This window comes from Nicotiana tabacum, chromosome 3, assembly GCF_000715075.1.
Source record: "Nicotiana tabacum cultivar K326 chromosome 3, ASM71507v2, whole genome shotgun sequence".
NCBI classification, from domain to species: domain Eukaryota; kingdom Viridiplantae; phylum Streptophyta; class Magnoliopsida; order Solanales; family Solanaceae; genus Nicotiana; species Nicotiana tabacum.
This window is the reverse complement of record NC_134082.1, coordinates 181,560,275-181,581,188: the sequence shown is the minus strand read 5'-3', so window position 1 is coordinate 181,581,188 and position 20,914 is coordinate 181,560,275.

The following is a 20,914-nucleotide window of genomic DNA, read 5'->3' as shown; positions in this document are numbered from 1 at the left end:
TAGAGGTAAGAACAAATCTTTCTAAACTTGAATTTGTAGCCCTGGATATATCGGGCAAAAGCTACATGTCTTGGGTGCTTGATGCTGAAATTCATCTTGATGCGATGGGTTTGGCAGACACCATCAAAGACAAAAATCAGGCATCAAACCAAGACCGTGTCAAAGCAATGATATTCATACGCCATCACCTTGATGAGGGCCTGAAAATGAAATATCTTACTATTAAAGATCCAGTCATACTGTAGAATAATTTAAAAGATAGATATGACCACCTGAAGATGGTCGTTCTTCCACAGGCACGATATGATTGGATTCATCTAAGGCTACAAGATTTTAAATCTATAAGTGAGTATAATTCTGCTATGTTCAGAATTATTTCCCAATTGAAATTATGTGGTGATAATATTACTGATCATGATATGTTGGAGAAAATTTTCACCACTTTTCATGCCTTGAATATGCTCATGCAGCAGCAATATCGAGAGATAGGATTTAAAAAGTATTATGAATTTATCTCACATCTTCTTATAGCCCAGCAACATAATGGACTATTAATGAAAAACCATGAAAGTCGACCTATTGGTTCTTGTCCATTCCCTGAAGTGAATGAGACGAACTTCCACCAATCTAAATGTGGAAGAGGTCGTGGCCCCAGTCGTGGTCATGGCCGTGGTCGGGGCAGAAACCCCAATCATGGTAATAATAATGCACCAAAGAAGTCTCCTCACCACTAGCAGTGGAAAAGGAAGGAACAAAAGCATGAAGCGGTGCAAGCACCAAATGCAGAAAATGCATGCCACAGATGTGGAGGAAAAGGGCACTAGTCACGTACATGTCGTACGCCAAAGCACCTGGTTGAGCTTTATCAAGCCTCCTTGAAGAAGACAGAGAAAAATGCTGAAGCAAACTTTATTTCTAAAGATAATTTAGACTTCATACATTTGGATGTAGCTGATTACTTTGCACTCCCAGATGGAGAGACAAGTCATGTAATCGATAGTGACTCTGTAGAAATATAAATATTTTAATTTTTGTTGTTTGTAATAGATAGTATGGTTATGTAATTATTGTACATAAATAAAAGTTATGCTTTGATAATGATGTTTACTATAATATATTTTATTTATGTCATTTTGAAGAATATGGATAATCCCCAAATTATGTTTGGATCAAAGACAAATCATGAAGATATTTGTATTATTGATAGTGGAACAACTCATGCCATATTTAAGGATCAGAAATACTTTTCTTATTTGCATAAGGAAAAAGTAAAGGTTTCAACAATTTCTGGTAATATAAGTTTGATTGAAGGCCTTGGAAGAGCCATTATATTTCTGTCTAAGGGAACAAAACTTATTATAGACAATGCATTGTTCTCCTCCAAGTCCCGAAGAAACTTGTTGAGTTTTATAGATATCCGCCGAAATGGGTATCATGTTGAGATAATAGATGAAATGAACAGGGAATATCTTTGTATTACAAAGAATATTTCTGGCCAGAAATGCATTGTAGAAAAGTTACCAACTTTATCTTCTGGCTTATAATATTCAAAAATTAGTACAATTGAAGCATACTCTATCATAAATCAGAAGTTTATGGATTCAAATACTTTTGTGCTTTGGCATGGCCGTTTGGGCCATCCCGGATCAATAATGATGAGACGAATTACTGAAAATTCGAGTGGGCATCCATTAAAGAACCTGAAGATTCTTACAAATGACGAATTTTCTTGTGATGCTTGTTATCAAGGCAAAATGATTACTATACCATCACCAATGAAGGTTGGCATTGAATCCTCTGCCTTCTTAGAGCGTATATATGGGGATATATGTGGACCTATTCACCCACCAAGTGGGTTGTTTAGATATTTTATGGTCCTAATAGATTCATCTTCAAGATGGTCTCATGTGTGCCTACTATCATCTCGCAACCTGGCGTTTGCAAAGCTATTTGCCCAAATAATTCGATTAAGGGCACAATTTCCATATTATCCTATAAAGGCTATTCGCCTTGATAATGCTGGAGAATTCTTATCTCAAGATTTTGATGATTATTATCTATCAGTTGGGATAAAAGTTGAACATCCTATAGCTTATGTTCATACTCAAAATGGCCTTGCAGAGTCATTTATTAAACACCTGCAATTGATAGCAAGACCGCTACTTATGAAAACAAAATTGCCCACTATTGTTTGGGGTCATGCTATCTTGCATGAAACATCACTTATCCGTCTCAGACCGACAAATTATAATAAATATTCTCTGTCACAATTAATTTTTGGTCATGAACTAAATATTGCTCATCTACGAATTTTCGGATGTGTTGTATATGTGCCAGTAGCACCACCACAACGTTGTAAGATGGGACCATAGAGAAAGATAGGAATATATGTTGGGTTTGAATCACCCTCTATTATTCGCTATCTTGAACCATTGACAGGAGATTTATTTACTACTCGATTTGTAGATTGTCGGTTTGATAAAACAAATTTCCCATAATTAGGGGGAGAGAAAAAGGAAATCAAAAGAGAAATTGTGTGGAAAGTGTCATCATTATCTCACTTTGATCCACGTACCCCTATATGTAATCAAGAGGTCCAAAAAATCATCCATTTATAGAATATAGCAAATCAAATGCCAGACGCATTTACTGATTTGAAAAGGATAACTAAGTTACCTATCCCAGCAGAGAATGTGCCTATCCGAATTGATGTCCCAGTAGGACCATCTACTAGCATGAGAGCTAGTGAACCTAAAGCACGCCTGAAGCGTGGTAAGCCTTTGGGTTCTAAGGATCGAAATCCTCGAAAAAGAAAATCGACAAATGATCAAAACGATACTATGAAAGGATCTCCTGAAGTGACCCAAGATCTGATTAGCTCTAAGATTCCTGAAGAAATCAATGAACCCGAAGCTCATGTGAGTGAAGAACTTTTAATAAGTTCGACCGGTGGTGGGACTAATTTAAATCGATCTGAAATAGTGGTGAATAATATTTTTGCATATAATGTTGCACTTAATATTATGCAAGATAGTGAAGATCTTGAACCTCGATCTACCGAAGAATGTCAACAAAGATCTGATTGGCCAAAATGGCAAGAGGCAATTCAATTAGAATTAAAGTTACTTGCTAAAAGAGAGGTCTTTGAACCAGTAGTCCAAACACCTGCTGTTATAAAACCAGTTAGTCATAAATGGGTTTTTGTACGAAAAAGGAATGATAAAAATGAAGTTGAAAGATACAAAGCTCATCTTGATGCACATGGATTCTCACAACGACCTGGAGTCGATTTTGATGAAACATATTCACCGGTTATGGATTCCATAACATTTCCATATCTCATCAGTTTAGCACTACATGAAAAGCTTGAAATACATATAATGGATGTAGTTACAGCTTATCTGTATGGTTCACTTGATAATGAAATTTATATGAAAATCCCTGAAGGATTTAAAATGCCTGAAGCAAAATCTCAGGAAATGTATTCAATCAGATTACAAAGATCTTTGTACGGTTTAAAGCAATCTGGGCGCATGTGGTATAATCGCCTTAGTAAATATTTGCTGAAAGAAGGTTACATAAATGATGTTATTTGTCCATGTATTTTTATAAAGAAAATGGAATCAGAATTTGTTATACTTGCTGTTTATGTTGATGACATAAATCTTGTTGGAACTCCAGAAGAGCTCCAAAAGGCAATTGAATATCTTAAGAAAGAATTTGAGATGAAAGATCTTGAAAATACAAAACTTTGTCTTGGTCTGCAAATTGAAAATTTAGCAGATGGGATCTTTATCCATCAATCTGCCTATACAGAAAGGGTCTTAAAATGCTTTTACATGGACAAAGTGCACCCATTAAGTACACCAATGGTTGTTCGATCACTTGAAGTGGATAAGGATTTGTTCCGACCTCCAGAAGAGGACGAGGAACTCCTTGGTCCCGAAGTACCCTATCTCAGTGCAATTGGTGCATTAATGTATCTTGCTAATGCTACAATGCCTGACATAGCATTTTCTGTTGATTTACTAGCAAGATATAGTTCTTCTCCTACACGAAGACATTGAAACGGGATTAAGCATATATTGCGATATTTAAAGGGAACTCTTGATATGAGTTTGTTTTATGCTAACAAATATAGTGCAGATCTTGTTGGATATGCAGATGCAGGTTATTTATCTGATCCTCATAAAGCTTGATCTCAAACCGGGTACGTATTTACATATGGAGGTACTGTCATATCATGGCGCTCCACAAAGCAATCTATTGTTGCTACTTCTTCAAATCATGCTAAGATAATAGCTATTCATGAAGCAAGTAGGAAATGCGTATGGTTGAGATCAATAATTCATTTTATTCGAGAAAAATGTGGTTTGGAATGTGAGTCAAGACCCACAAGTTTATACGAAGACAATGTTGCATGTATAGCCCAATTGAAGGGAGGATTTATAAAAGACAATAGAACGAAATACATTTCACCGAAATTATTCTACACACACGACCTTCAGAAAAATGGTGACATTGATGTGCAACAAATCCGTTCAAGTGATAATCCAGCAGATTTATTCACTAAATCTTTACCAAGTTCAACTTTTGAGAAGATGGTATACAAGATTGGAATGCGGAGACTCAAATATTTGAAACAAGGTTTTCATCAGGGGAAGTAAAATACGCGATGCACTCTTTTTCCCTTACTAAGATTTTTTCCCATGAGGTTTTCCTTATAAGGTTTTTAATGAGGCACCTAGCATTGCGTATTACTAAATATGTGTAATCTTTTTCCTTCATTAGGATTTTTTCCCACGTGATTTTTCCTAGTAAGGTTTTAATGAGGCACATTATCTTTTAATGAACATCCAAGGGAGAGTGTTATAAATATATTATATTATGGATGTTCATTTAGTACTATGTTATAAATAAGCTTCCTGAAGAAGCTTATCCATATGGGACTCCGCCGTAAATATGTTAATCTATTTAGTACTATGTTGGAAATAAGCCTACTGAAGAATCTTATCACTCCGGTACCCGATTATGGATAAACATTACCTCCGATAGAAGATTATCCATACCGGGTATAATAAGTTTATCCTTTCAGTACCCAGTTATGGATAAACATTATCCCCGGTAGAAGATTATCCATACCGAGTATAATAAGTTTATCCTTTCAGTACCCATTATGGATAAACATTACCCCCGGTAGAAGATTATCCATATCGGGTATAATAAGCTTATCCTTTCAGTACTCCGTTATGGATAAACATTGCTCTCAGTAGAAGATTATCCATATCTGGTATAGTAGCAGCTTACACAACAGCTTCCTTTCTTCTATAAATAGAAGAGATTTCAGTTCATTATGTACATCAGTTTGAATTCGAATAATATAACAGTTTCTCTCTATACTTGTCTTTACTTTACGGTCTTTATTTTATAACAGATATTTTATTTATCTGTTAGTAGTTGAAGTAATAATTGTCCAATTTTTATCGTTGTTCGTTTTTGCCCCTACAGACTTGGAAGAACTAAGAAGGCCTTTCTGCACAAAATTTGGTTCCAACAGATTTATCGATTTTTTATTTTTTGTACAAGTATCCAAAGTTCAATTCGCCTATAAACAGAAGACTTATGGGACAGAGACTTTACCATAGCTCTAAACTTCCCATCTTTCTTGGCTATGGCTTCAATGCTATTAGATAAAAGCTACTTTTTGCATTTGAATTAATTTTAAAATATGCAGTGAAGAAACAGAAGAGTAAAAAGAAAGTTTCATTTAGTGTCTTACACCAAAGATGGTTAAGATGTTATACTTCTTTGATCACGTGTACTTTTGATTCTTAATGCCATGGGAAAATTTCTGTCGTGATATTTGTTTGTCTTTCAAAATGATGTTTGGTTTTAGACTATATGCTGTGATACATCATTTTAGTTTGGTTTCATTTAATAAAAAAAAAGTTTGATTAGTATATACCCTAAAAAGAATTGTGCTGCAGATATAAGATGCCTAAGCTGTTAAATGCATAGAAAGTTTGTTATATGCATAAATATGTAATGCATTGTAATGATTTGTTTTATATGATTGTAGTATAAGAGTAAGTATGCTATTTAAAAGGGCATGTTAATACAGGAAACACCTATAAGAATCTTATAGTACGAGGCACCTAAATATATTGTTATTTTTTTGTCGAAACTCCTTATGAAAGAACTCACAGTGATTTAACTATTACATGTGTTAAATTTTTGAAGATTATGTTTTATACTGGTAACCCTTACTAAATTTTTGTGCTTTTACTTTGTGTTCTATATTTTTTCGAGTAACTAAATAATATTTTCATAGCCTTTGATCTCTCAAATTGGCTTTGGAACCTTATAATTTATATTTGCAGGTTGATGCTGTCATGGTAAGAAAACTGTGACTCTTTTCATCAAGTTTTCATCATAAGTATTTAGCTCGTGGAAGTATATTTAATTTTTATAGGCAGAATGCATCATGGATCATAACTTACGGAGATTTCATGGAACATTGACAATGCATTGTAAGGAGAACAGTCAAGTTGCAAGATCCTGGATGAATTGACAAAATTAAGAAATTTTTTGGCTAGATCCAATATCACCTAAGTGGACTTGAAGGTAATGTTGTACCTTGGGCCGGGCCCGGGCCTAAATGGCCCAAACGGGCCGGGCTTAACGGGCCTGGGCCTAGCGGTTCCGGTCTCTGGCGGTCCCGGGCTTCGTGGGCTCAACGGGTGGAACCAGCCCGTGACGGGCCTAAGCCCATATGGTCCTGGGCTAAACGGGCCGGGCTCGTGGGCTTAGTGGGCCTAGCGGGCTTTTTATTTCCGGGTTTTTTTTAAAGGCAATTTCTTGTAAACCATATCATGGCTATATAAATAATATATATGTAGAAATCAAATTATTAAAGTGCTTCAATACATAGAAATCAAATCATTTTTGTAAATTGAAAAAAATGGCTATTTGTGCAATATGGCCGTTGGTGGTCATTGGAGGTGGGACCCTCATTTTGAATTTTGAAAAATCTTGTTTTGAAGACTTCTATAGTATACTAGTATAGTATATATATATATATATATATATATAGTATACTAGTATAGTATATTATATATAGTATGTTATGTATATATATATATAGATTTTCTTGTAGTATATATTGTATGTTATGTATACATATATATAGATTTTCTTGTAGTATATATTGTATGTTATGTATACATATTACCTTATATATTTTCTTGTAGTATATATTGTATGTTATGTGTATATATTACCTTATATATTTTCTTGTAGTATATATAGTATGTTATGTATATATATATATATAGAGAGAGAGAGAGAGAGATTTTCTTGTAGTATATATTGTATGTTATGTATATATATTACCTTATATATTTTCTTGTAGTATATATTGTATGTTATGTGTATATATTACCTTATATATTTTCTTGTAGTATATATTGTATGTTATGTGTATATATTACCTTATATATTTTCTTGTAGTATATATTGTATGTTATGTGTATATATTACCTTATATATTTTCTTGTAGTATATATTGTATGTTATGTATATATATTATAGCTTATAAATAATTGCAAGTTAAAGTCCAAAAAAATATTGCAAAAAGATATTCAAGGGCATGTCTTATAATTTTTATTACCAAAAATGGCATATCTTTCTTAGTCTTCCTCCCCCCAATGGAATGAGCACAACAAGGTACTAATACCACCATTAAAAGGGAAAAAAACTAAAAGAAGATATGCCAAAGTACAAGGTACACCATAATCTACATTGTATCTCTAACAAATTTCATAAATCCGTCAAGGTTCGGAGGAGGTTGCGTTGGTGGTGGTGGAAAAGAAGCTTGTTCATCACCACTTCCGGGCGAAGCAGCATCCTCCGCAATTTCCGCCATCATTTCTTCATAAGCTTCATCTATCGCCGGTTGTGATTCCGCAATTCCAAAGTTCCTTCTTTTTGAGCGAATCCAATCTCCAAACAGTACAGATTTTTCCAAGCTCTCCCTCATTGACGCTCTATGATCACCTATTTGAAGTCTTGCTTGACTGAAAGCGCTCTCTGATGCAACAGTTGAAGCTTGAATAGATAAAATATCCCGAGTCATCCTTGCAAGAACCGAGAAATATTTTTCCCTTGCCTTCCACCATTCCAAAAGATCAAAAGTGTCGTCTGGATTTTCCTTTTCAAGTCCCTGCGACAAATAAACTTGAAGCTCATTTAGATGTGAAGTTTCATCATAATTATCACTTTGAGAACCCCTGAACTCCGTCCAAGATTTAAGTGTTTTTAAGCCCGCAGCTCTTTTAGACGATTGTGAACTAGACGAAGTAGGGGTTGGAACATTTGGCCTAGCATGTTCTAAGGCAAGTTGATAATCATTATAAATTGTTTGAGCATTAATTTTAATTGAGGCTTTTGCATCTGCAAGTGTATCAAATTCCTCATTTGAAAGATCTAAAGCCTTATAAATATTTGAGTACCAAAAATGAGGACCTCCTAATTTCATTGTAGGATTTAACATTGCAGCAACACCATAAATAGGAGGGATAGGGAAAAAATATTTTTTAAACTTTTCTTTCATTGCATTTATAGCAAGTTGATAAATTTCCCCACCCTCCGAAAATTCAACAAACAAATCACATAGTGCTGCAATATAAACTAAACAGTTTGAAATAGTAGGATAATATTGCCCAGAAAATGCATTTGTAGCAATTTGAAAATGTTCTAAAAAATCTATAAGAATTTTAACATTCGTCCAATCTTGAGTAGTAAGCATTTCATCATCATCCTCACCACCTACCCGAGCATTAAACTTTGCATTAATTAGGTTTCTATATTCATATGCAACTACTAAACTTTCGTACATATAATTCCATCTAGTCGGGCAAGGTTTAGAAACTTTTCTTTCTCTAAGGCCATATTCATCACATTTTTTAAAATATTCTCTTAGTCTACTTCTACGGTTTGAATAAAAAAGCCAATTAAGAGTCATTCTAACCTTTTCAATTTCAAAATTTAAAATTCGCATACTATCACCGACAATTAAATGATAAATATGACAAATACATCTAACATGGAATATATTTCTAAATGCGGGATTTAGTGTTGTTGTAAGTATGCCTATAACACTAGTGTTACTAGAAGCATTATCCATAGAAATTGACATTATTTTATCTCTAAAGCAAAAATATCTACAAATATCTGCAACAGTGTTAGCTATAAACTTACATGTGTGACATGAATTAATTATTCTATACGCAATAATGCGTTTTTGCATTGTCCACTCCTCATCTATCCAATGACTTGTAACAGTTAGATAATCACAATCATTACCACTTCTACCAATATCAGTAGTAATAGAAATCCGATTACTTATATGAGTAAATAAATACCGCAAATATTGTTCATATTCATGTTTATATTTATAAATATCGCTCTTAACTGTTGCGCGAGGCCAACCTTTATAAGTAGGATTAAAAACTCTTCTAATATAATGAATCCAATTAGGATTAGAAGCAAAAGTATAAGGTAAGCACATAACGGTAATCATCTTTGCTAATTCTTCACGATCTCTATTAGGATCGTAATATAAAATACCTCCGATCACAGTGTTAATTCCGGGTTGAACTAGATTTGAACCTGTACTAGGGTTAACCGTAGAATCTACACTTGTCCCCTCTAGCTGCGCTTTCATTTGTAAAAATCTAGCTTTATCTCTAGGGTGTGTTTTTATGTGCCTAGTCAAACTACCCGTGCTGCTACGGTCTCCAGTATATTTATGCACGATTAATTTCCCACAAGTTTTACACTTAGCCTTATTTTGTTCTCTTACTTGAGTAAAAAAATTCCAAACTAATGATGTTTCTAGGCGTTTAGCATGTTCTCTATTAAAAGTAGGAATTTCTACAGGTGGGTCGGCCGGTGCATCAGTTGGGTTATTAACAGGACTAGTAGGTGTATCATCTAAATCCGGTGCTTGGGTTTCATCATCCTCCTCATTTTTCTCATTATTTTCTGAGATAGTTTCATTAGGATAAAGAGCATTCATAATTTCATCATCTAATCTTTCACCTGGTGCAACATTATGGCAAAATTCACTATCGGTAAATTGAAAACAAGGGTGATCACTATCAAGAATTACGGGAGGAGGAGGACGTCTAGGTTGGCGACTACTTTCATCTTGCTTATCTTTTCCAGGTTGGGGAGCCGGGGGAAGGGTAGTTGGTTGGCCACTACTTTCACCGGTTTTATCTGTTCCCTTACCAAACATTTTTTTCAAAGAAAATGTCATATTAATTACAATTATGCAAACTAAAACACACAAAAATATATTCTTAAAACTTAAGAGTTGAAACGAGTTTACTGGATTGCCGAACAACTTCTTGAAAATTGAAAATCATTGAAGACTTGAAAACTTCAATTCACTAACTTCACAAATTTTCACGAAGTTTCAACAATAAAATAAGCAATTCTAGTAGAAAGATTGAGAGAGATTGATGAATTGGTGAGTAAAAATGAAAGAATTAGGGTGTATTTATAGTTGAGAAATGGGGAAAAGTATAATTATATAAAGTTTGGGGTTAAAATAAAGTTTGGGGGCCAAATGACTATTTTATAAACTACCAAACGGTCAAAAAAAAGCCCTAGACGGCTACTTTTTAAATATGGCCATTGGGCTGTTTTTTTTTAAATTTTTTTTTAAATTATAGCCGTTAGGCCCGCCAGCCGGTCTCGGGCTAACCGGTCCCGGGCTCGTGGGCTTAACATGGAAGACCAGCCTGCCTCGGGCTTTAAGGGACCATTAGGACCGGCCCACCAGGCCCGTTAGGCCCGTTTAGGACCGCGGGCCCGGTCCGGTCCAGTTCAGGACCGGCCCACAGTGCAACATTACTTGAAGGTAACCGTAGCTTGGAACAAACCATTTCTTGAAAATCATTTGACATACTTTATGTCACGACCCTAACCCCGAACCTGGTCGTGATGGCACCTCTCGTGAAGACAAGGCCAGCCAGTTCAACCCAACTCAACTTTTAAAGTAGTTAATCAACATAAAAATAGTCTAAACATGATTTAAACAATACTGAATAGCGGAAATATCGATAACAATGCGGAAAGTCCAACCCGACATAGCTCTAACCGGGGTGTCACAAGTTACGAGCATCTCTAAACCATAATACTAGTCTGCTAAAGTCATAAACTACTACAAGTGTTTGAAAGGAAACAGAAATGATAGAGAGGTAGAGACACGGGGCTGCGGACGTCAACAACTACCTCGTAGTCTCCGAAAAACCGTCTGGAACTGGAGGAATCAACACTCAGGAGCGGTACCAGCTACGCCCGAATCTGCACACAGGGTACAGGGAGTAAAGTGAGTACTCCAACTCAGTGAGTAACAAATGTAAATAACGACTGAAAGTAAGAAAACACGTAAAACACAAGGCATTCTATACTGAAGGAGTAAAAATCATTTAAAAACAGTAAAACAGTGAAGAGTCAAGTAAATCCCTTTCCAACAAGTAAAACAAGTAATTGACAGGTAAGTAAACAAATAGAAGTTCGCCCCCGGGCACAGTATCAACAAATCCGTCCCTCGGGCAACATCTCAGAACAGTACCAACCCCTCGGGCTCAATATCAGAACAATATCAGCCCCTCGGGCTCGATCTCACATCACAATGGGTACCCGCGCTCACTAGGGGTGTACAGACTCCGGGAGGGGCCACTTACGGCCCAAGTGCAATATCAAGCCATCTCGTGGCATCAAATCTAGGCCCTCTGCCTCATATCAATCAAGCCACCTCGTGGCATATATATGCATCTTAGGCCCTCGGCCTCATATCAGTATCTGTGTATCCTCATAACTAGGCCCTCAGCCTTACTCAGTCCAAAAATCATCACAAGCCCCTCGGGCAATAGTAAAACAGTATTTCTCAGCCCAAAACATCATTTAAAAATATCATTTAAGTCTCAAAACTGAGTAAAAATGGTTGAGTAGTAAAACAGTGGAAAATAATATGACTGAGTTCAAGTAATAAGTCAAAACAGTGAGTAAATAGTAATAAAAATTCCCGAATGGTTCAAATAGTTGGCACAAAGCCCAAATATGGCAATCAACCCAAATCATGATGATAGCAAATAAGTTTCAGTCAAATACGTGGTAAAATCATCAATCAGGATGGACCAAGTCACAATCCCCAATAGTGCACGACCCCACGCTCGTTATCAAGCGTGTGTCTCACCTCAATATAGCACTACGATGTGCAAATTCGGGGTTTCAAACCCTCAGAGCATCATTTACAATCATTACTCACCTCGAACCGGCTAAATCTCTAACTCGCGACGCCTTTTCCCCTCGAATCGGCCTCCACGCGCGTCGAATCTATCCAAAATCAGAACGAATACGTCACAATATGCTAAGGAAACAAAGCCCAAGCGAAAACAATCGAAAAATATCAAAAATTTCGAAATTGGCCAATACCTGAGCCCCAGGCCCACTTTTCGAAATTCAGAAATTTTTACATCAATGGGTTCCTTATCTTTCCACGAGTTCATACATATCAACAACATTAAAATCGGAGTCCAAATGACCCCTCAAATCCTTATTTAAAACTCTCTTAAACTCAAGTCCTAAACCTCCATTTTTAACCCTATAATTCATTTAATTTCAGTCTTAATCCATGAAATATTACCATAGAAGTGTGTTTTAGATCCAAAATCCTTACCTTAACGAAGTTTCCTTGAAATCTCACTTCAAAATCGTCCAAACGTTCATACGCCGAGGTCCAAAAATGGTGAAATAACCCAATTTCGCGAAATGGTCAAACTTATATGTTCTGCCCAGGCATACCCGCATCTGCGGTCCAAAATCCGCTTCTACGGTACCGCATATGCGGTCTCTCTTCCGCTTCTGCGGAACTCACTTAACGGCCGCTTCCGCACCTGCGATTCCATCTCGCAGGTGCGGTCCAACTACCGCATCTGCGGCTCGTGGCTATTCCTCCCAAATACACTTCTGCGGCTCCCCTTCCGCACGTGCGGCACCGCACCTGCGGTCCCCAAACCGCAGGTGCGAAAACACCAGAAGCAGCAAAACTTCAGCAGCTGCAATTACACTTCAACTTCCCCGTTAACCACCCGAAATTATCTCGATGCCCCCGAAACCTCAACCAAAAGCACAAACATAACCCAATAATTCGCCTCCAAACCAATAAGTCGTTAATGAAAAAATTTCAATTCATTCCTCGTCCGTTAAACCCTTAATCCGATATCAATAAGCCATTAAGCTTCAATTTTGATTCGATTTTTGGTTTCGGTTCGGTTTTGAACACCCCTATGAAGGATTGCATATAGGTGTTCATAACACCCAACGGAAGATAATAACAATCCTAGGCAGATGTTTTCGTGTTTAAAATTTATTTACATGTCAAAGATTGGATCTGCGACGTACCTGGTGAACAGAGTCTCGTTTCAGAATTTCTTCGATAGTACGAAGACTCTATGTGTATCCACACCGAGACTAATTCTTGCTATCAACTCTTTGATCAATAAAACCCGCGAACAAATTGAACGAAAGAACTTGTGCTGAAATTTTTCTCAAAAATCTCAACTCAAATTAGAAGAACAAGAAACACTTTTCTTGTAATTGTATTTTCTCTCTTGGCTTTGTATTGCACTCACTTTCACAAAGTGGGTTTTCTTTTCAAGAATAAGACATCCGGCAAATTTTTCTCCATCACCCTTTATATAGCATCACCTATAAACCACTTTCCTATTTGAGTGAGGTAATGATTTGCTTAGGGTAAAAGTTTTATTCCAAAAATAAACTTTATGGAATTTATGAAGAAAAAATCGGAATTACCATTCACATGGTAATGTGATTGCCGAGAACTCTATAAACCTTTCATATCCAATTCTAAATTTGATTCTATGCTATAAACTTTTTATATTAATAATTTTGTAATTGAAAATTGCAAATCCATAAGTAGGCAAGTTGCGGTGTAGTTTAACAATCCAATTCTAAATTGGATTTCACGGCTAACTCTTTAAACAATATTTATAAATATATATTCTATATATATAAATAAATATCATTTATGACTAATATATATATATATATATTCCAACCAAGAGAAATAATTTAATTTTCTATTCCAAATAGAAAACTTATATATATATATATATATATATATATATATTTCAACCAAGAGAAATGATTTAATTTTTTATTCCAAATAAAAAACTTTAATTTATTCACAATATTAATTATATCCTCTGTGCCAGCAAAGAATATAATATTATTTCATTTGGACTAATAACTAAATTTATTTGACTTATTAAATTCATTAATTCAATTATCAAATAATATGTTAATCAATCCTTTAGCAAAGATAAGAACACTCGTTAGTGTGCGGCCCCATAGGTTCAATGCTAAACCGATAGTAAATTGACCACATCAATATACTAATTAAGGGTGGCGTCTAGCAATACCCCTTAACGACCGGATAGCATGAATTATACAATTTACTCTCAAGAACCAGTAGAAGAATAATGTAGTAATTTCTTCTGTCCTTATAGCTCTGGATCACTCTAGGATATGGTTCAACTGTCAAATCCAAATAGGTGACCAACTATGTATTCATGTCAAATATAATCGACCATTGAATGACCTAAGAAACTCCTTTCTTCTTTCATTCAATTGCCCTGACCAAGGTCTTAGATTGGTCGTTTATAATTCATGACAACATAGAGCTTAAACTCATTACCAAGAGTTGACAGATTCCATCTTGATCAATTACTAATTCTACAAGTATTTAATCGTACCCAATATCCTTTCAACTATAGACCTAGGGCTATAGGTGTCTAGTATCAAAGCACAATAAATAACTTGTTAATTACTATGACTATCTCAAGTCAAAGGAAACTCTTACATCACATTCTTCAAGAGAATATCCTATTGACAGTTTATGGTAATTCTAATCATTAGGAATTATCCAAGGAGTCGGTTCAATGATCATATCTCTATATACATCATCTATCTATGTGATGTAGTTAATGAGATCAACTAATCTTTATCCAATAAAGACGATCACATAAATATTGATCTAACCTGATTACTAATGTCCAAATTAATAATCATATGATGAAGAACAAATTTAGATTAAATTCTAAGAAACTTCACTCTCGTTATCATGATCTCCATCACAATGTCAAGTCTCAAAATTTAATTAAGGACCTTATCAAATTAATCAAGCAATTAATAATAATGATAAAAGAATATCATATGCCATATATTTTTATATCAAATAACGTTCACAAAAATATGTTCAAATCATCAACTATGATATTGGATCTAGGGCATATCTACTATATCCCTAACAATCTCTCACTTGCACTAGAGCCAATAGCTCTTGTACTTCATTCCCAATTTTCACTTGTTCTTGTCAAACTCCTTTGCACCAAGAGCTTTAGTGAATGGGTATGGAGCATTTTCTTTTCCATTAACCTTTTGAATGTGGACGTCTCCACGTCCAATGATTTCTCTTAATAAGTGATCCCTTGGTAGAAGATGTTTGGATTTTTGGTGTGATCTTGGTTCTGTGCTTGAGCAATGGCTTCAGTGCTGTCACATAACAATGGAACTGCACCTTCTATTGAAGGAACCACACCAAGTTCACTTAAGAACTTTTTTATCCATACAACTTACTTAGCAGCTTCAATAGCTACAATATATTCTGCTTCAGTCACTGAATCAATTACTGTAGCTTATTTGTAACTTTTCCAACTCACTGCACCACCATTTAAGGTAAATACATAACCAGAAATAGATTTGCTATCATCTTTATCTGAAGAGAAACTTGCATTACTCTTCAAGTTTCAACTCAGAATATCCATAAATGAGGAATTGGTCTTTAGTCCTTCTTAAGTACTTTAGAATGGTCTTCACCACCTTCCAATGTTCCTCACCGGGATTTGCCTGATATCGGCTAGTCACTCCAAGTGCATAAGCCACATCAGGATGTGTACATGTCATGGTATACATGATAGCTCCCACTGCACTAGCGTATGGGATCCTACTCATGAGTTCTCTCTCTTCAGGTGTTTTTGGACAATCCTCCCTACTGAGAGTAATTCCAGTGCCTATCAGCAGATAGCCTCTTTTGGAATTATCCATGTTATACCTCTTTAAGATGGTATCAATGTACAAAGACTGGGAAAGTCCAAGCAGCTTCCTCGATCTATCTCTATAGATCTTTATTCCCAATATATAAGCTGTTTCTCCCAAGTCTTTCATGGAGAGCTTTTCGGATAGCCGAGCTTGGGACCTCGGAATTCAATTCCGGGCATACGACCAAGTCCCATATTTTTCTACAGACCCTTCGGGACTGTTAAATCACGGATCCGGGTCCGTTAATTGTGCTCCCATTAACCTTTTTGTACACAGAAGGTTTTTGCCACATATAACAAAATTGAACTTTTCAATTGTCTTGTTAAAGCGAATATTCCAACTTCAAGATACTTGCTTTAGTCCATAAATGGATCCTTGTAGCTTTCAAATTCTATTATGATCAGACGAAGATGTGAAACCTTCAGGTTGTGTCATATACACATCCTCTTCTAGCTCATCCTTAAGGAAACTGTTTTCACATCCATTTGCCATATTTCATTGTCAGAACCTTGTGTCGCCTCTTCATAGGTCTCAGGGTCATCATCATTATGATCAAACCTCATTTGATACATCATCTTGTACCATTAGATTTAATCTAGTTGGTACATGACGTTCTCATGTAGACCTTCTAAGAGGTTCTTGTACAACTTGTTCACCTTGTGCTGGATTTTGTTGTTGTTCAATTTGGTTTGGAACTGGTTCATTAACCTGTTCTTGAACTACGTTGAGTTCTTGAACTTTAACCATTGAAGATGGCAACTTCCTTGTCAACTTAAAAACATCCAATAAAGGTTCTTCAACTTGTGTCTCATGATCTTGATTTTGTGTTGATTCATTAGTTTCTTGAACTTCATCAAGTTCTATTTCTCCACTATAATTTCCTTCCAAAAGAAATTCCCTTGCCAAAAAGGTTGTTTCTATAGCCACAAACACTTTAAGGTCAGAAGGGTGATAGAAATAATATCTCATTGTTTCTTTGGGATACCCAATAAACCTACACTTATCAGATCTTGAGTCAAGTTTATCAGACTGCAGTCTCTTAACATAAGTTGGACAACCCCGAACTTTAATGTATTTAAGGGTAGGCTTACGTCCTTTCCATATCTCATATGGTGTAGTAGAGACTGACTTAGTAGGAACTTTATTAAGTAAGTATGTTGCTGCTTCCAAAACATATCCCCATAAATTTATTGGATGATCAGTGAACCCCATCATAGATCTCACCATATCTAATAAGGTTTGATTTCTCCTTTCAGACAGACCATTGTGTTGTGGTGTTCCTGGAGGTGTCCACTGTAAAAAGAATCCCATTCTCTTTGAGATATCTGGTAAGATCTTCACTAAGATATTCTCCACCTCTATCAGACCTTAGTACTTTGATACTTTTACCAGTCTGCTTCTCAACTTCACTACGTAACCTTTTGAACATTTCAAAAGATTCAGACTTGTGTTTCATAAGATATACAAATCCATATCTTGACATATCATCAGTGAAGGTGATGAAGTAAGAATATCCACCTCTAGCTTGAATTTGCATGGTCCTACGAACATCTATATGAATTAGTCCCAATAATTCAAAAGCTCTTTCTCCACTTCCAGTAAATGGAGATTTGGTCATTTTTCTTTTGAGACAAGATTCACAAGTTGAATATGATTCAAAATCATACTTGTCAAGGTACCCTTCCTTGTACAACTTGTTAATTCTTTTCTCTCCAATATGACCAAGCCTACAATGCCAAAGGTATGTATGATTTACATGATCATCTCTTTTCCTCTTAAGACTTGAAACATGCATAATCAAATTAACATTCACATTAGGTAAGACATAAATGTCATGTTGGAGATAGCCATTCACATACGAATTATCACTATAATAAATAGCGCAAATATCATTGCCTATATTATTGCGAAAACCACGTTTGTCTAACATAGAAGCTGAAATTATGTTCGAAACAAATTTAGGAACGCAATAACAATCATCCAACATAAGTAGTTTGCCCGTAGGCATTATTAAAGAAATTGATCCTACATCTACGACCGCAACTTTTGCACCATTCTCAACTTGTAGCTTAACTTCTCCTTTATTTAGCCTCCTACTTATCTTTAACCCTTGCAACATATTGAAGATGTTATAACTACTGCCAGTATCTAATACCCACATTGAAATTAGTAGTAGCTAAAGAAACCTTTAAAACATTTTTCATTGATGTCTCGCTTTGTTTCTTGTCCTTTAGAGTTGCAAGATACTCCTTGAAGTTTCTCTTCCAATGCCTTTTCTTCTTACAGTGAAAACATTCAGCACCATATACTGACTGCAAGATCAAATCTTCAGAAAGCTCTTTACCAAGCGTGTACCCTAACTTCTTATGTTCTTCGGTAAGAACAATCATATGATTGACAAGGGGTCCAACTGTATATCAACCATCTTCTTAAGATATTCAATGATTGCATTTGGATCAATATTCTGATGTTTCCTCTGGAGTTCAGAACTCATAGAAGCGAGAATGATACGTTTAATAGCAAGGCATTCTTCCAAGTATTTCTGATAAACCTTGGTGCCTTGAACATTATTCTCTGGTGGGATTATCTTTGCAGGCTTATCGATCACATCAATGAGATTTTCATGCAAGAGAACAATTCTCAAATTTCTATACCAGTCATCAAAGTTTGGTCCTACCAACTTGTTGGTCTCAAGTATTTCATGCAGCGATATAACAGACATATTGAGAAATCTAAAATACAGAAAAGAAAAGGCAATAATATAAGAACATATTTACATATATCATAACGACATGGGCTTTTATCTAAATGATATTTCCACTAATTATTTTAAACTATTTACCCTCATTATAGTTTACGAAATCTTTATTTCTATTAGTGGAGTAAAGGAATCCTTTAACAATATGTATGAGCCCCTTGGAAGTCAAGTCGTTTCTCACATATATTTTAAAGGTAGGTACTCTTACCAATTGTATCCCCATACAATTTCCTTAAATAGCTTTCTTTGCCTTTCAAGATATTGCGTATAAAGAGAAAGATAGTCAGTCCTCTTGGGCGGCCGAGAGTGTTATGTAAAAAGGACCAAGGAGGATCCTATCCTAAAGGAGAAGGAGGAGGAGTAGGATCTAGCTTTAGGGGCGGAATCGAAGCAAAGAAATTAGTTCATGCCACGACAATCTATATGGAAGGGAAGTTTTGTTGATACATTCCTCTTGAGAATGAAGAAGAAGAGAGATCCTCTTTTTAACAGAAAAATTTGGTCACGTAGATCTTCTATTTCGCCGGAATTCGTTGATTGCTCCGTACGAATTTACAATGGAAAAACTCCTGTTCGTTGTAAGATTACTGAAGGAAGCTTCGAGGTTCCCATCGATCGATTACAGAGGTTTCTACCACTGAACTTGCTTATGCTCCCCTTTGATCGAGTGATATTTCTATAAAGAAGATTGAGTAGGAAAATGTTGAATTGTCTTCAATCGAGATTGCCTCGGCTTCTTAGGCACATGAGGAAGCGGCCTAACATCTTTTCAATCGAAATCCCAATCAAAGACAAGTTCTACCAAGGCCAGGATCTGAAAGAGAGGATTCACTTTCCGAAATTCCTAGTGACATGATTCCTCGTCAAATAGTCCCCTGATAGTCAGGTCGATCCTATTGGCATAGTTGAGTTCAAACATCATGATAGCAAAGAACTTATTAAATTTTGTACTCCCCGGGTAGTCCAGGCGTCTAGTAAGAAATTGAATAATTCTTTCAATCCATGCATCTAATGCAATAAATAATTTTAACATATTCTCGAACTATAAATCTTCTGGTAGTCAGGCCACTCCTTATAAACAAGAAATAAGTAAAATTATTTACTTTGATGGATAGCTCTATAATAAAATATCTTATATTTTATTATTTAAGAACTCAAATTTTAGTAAGAGGGAATTGTTACTAAAATAGTTTTTACTAACATGAAGATCAAATCTTTTATAGCATGTGAATTTAGTTCACATTGTCTACATGCTTAGTTCTAAATTGATTTACATCACATGTAATAAATAATTCAAAATTATGTAACGAACAAGCATGTGACATAAAAACGAAATTCAACATCTTCTAACATGTTTATCTTATATATCATATAAAAATAATTCATGCCAGAAAATTATTATTAATTAACATCATATGAACTAATAACAATTAAAATAACAGTAGAATCTAATAACCTATTATATAGATTACAATCATATCTAATACAAAAATTTCAAATTTAAGTTACGAACTATCTCAATAGTTTAACTTATATGTATATATATTTTATTCACAATAAAATTATATCAATCCATATGCATTCAAACAATTTGACTATTGCATAATACACATGTATTATGGTTTGAACTCTTCAAATATAATCTTAAAATATTTCGTAAATAAATTTTAGACACAATAACCCACGGCTCTGATACCACTGAAAGATTGCAAATAGGTGTTCGTAACATGTAGCGGAAGACAATAACAATTTTAGGCAGATGTTTTCGTGTTTAAAATTTATTTACATGTCAAAGATCGGATCTGCGACGTACCTGGTGAACAGAGTCTCATTTCAGAATTTCTTCGATAGTAAGAAGACTCTATGCGTATCCACACCGAGACTAATTCTTGCTATCAACTCTTTGATCAATAAAACCCGCGAACAAATTGAACGAAAGAACTTGTGTTGAATTTTTTCTCA